The following is a 581-nucleotide window of genomic DNA, read 5'->3' as shown; positions in this document are numbered from 1 at the left end:
CCACTAACCGTGTTTGGAGGAAGAAGAATGATGCGTACCAACCCAAGAACACCATCCCTACTGTGAAGCATGGGGGTGGTAGCACCATGCTTTGTGGGTGTTTTTCTGCACATGGGACATAGCGACTGCACTGCATTATGGAGAGGATGACCGGGGCCATCTATTGCGAGATTTCGGGGAACAATCTCCTCCCCTCAGTTAGAGCATTGAAGATGGGTCGAGGCTGGGTCTTCTAACATGACAATGACCCGAAGCACACAGCCAGGATAACCAAGGAGTGGCTCTGGAAGAAACATATCACAATCAGAATCAGAAGTGCTTTATTGATCCCCGAAGGGAAACTCTGTGTTTTAGTATAAATATCAGAGTAGAAATATAAATAAAGAAATATAAGGAGTGTGGATATGTACGGTATTTACATAGTTAAAGGAATGTTATCACACATTATTTACATAATTAACATAATTAGGAATTGCAATGGTGAAAAGTAATAATAATAATAATAATAATAATAATAATAATAATAATTGTAGTAGTAGAGTATTGCACACATGTTAGGCCAGTGTTATTGCACAAAACAG

Source organism: Etheostoma spectabile, chromosome 11 (genome assembly GCF_008692095.1).
Source record: "Etheostoma spectabile isolate EspeVRDwgs_2016 chromosome 11, UIUC_Espe_1.0, whole genome shotgun sequence".
Taxonomy (NCBI): domain Eukaryota; kingdom Metazoa; phylum Chordata; class Actinopteri; order Perciformes; family Percidae; genus Etheostoma; species Etheostoma spectabile.
The sequence above is the reverse complement of the archived record's forward strand: the minus strand, read 5'-3'. Positions refer to the sequence as shown.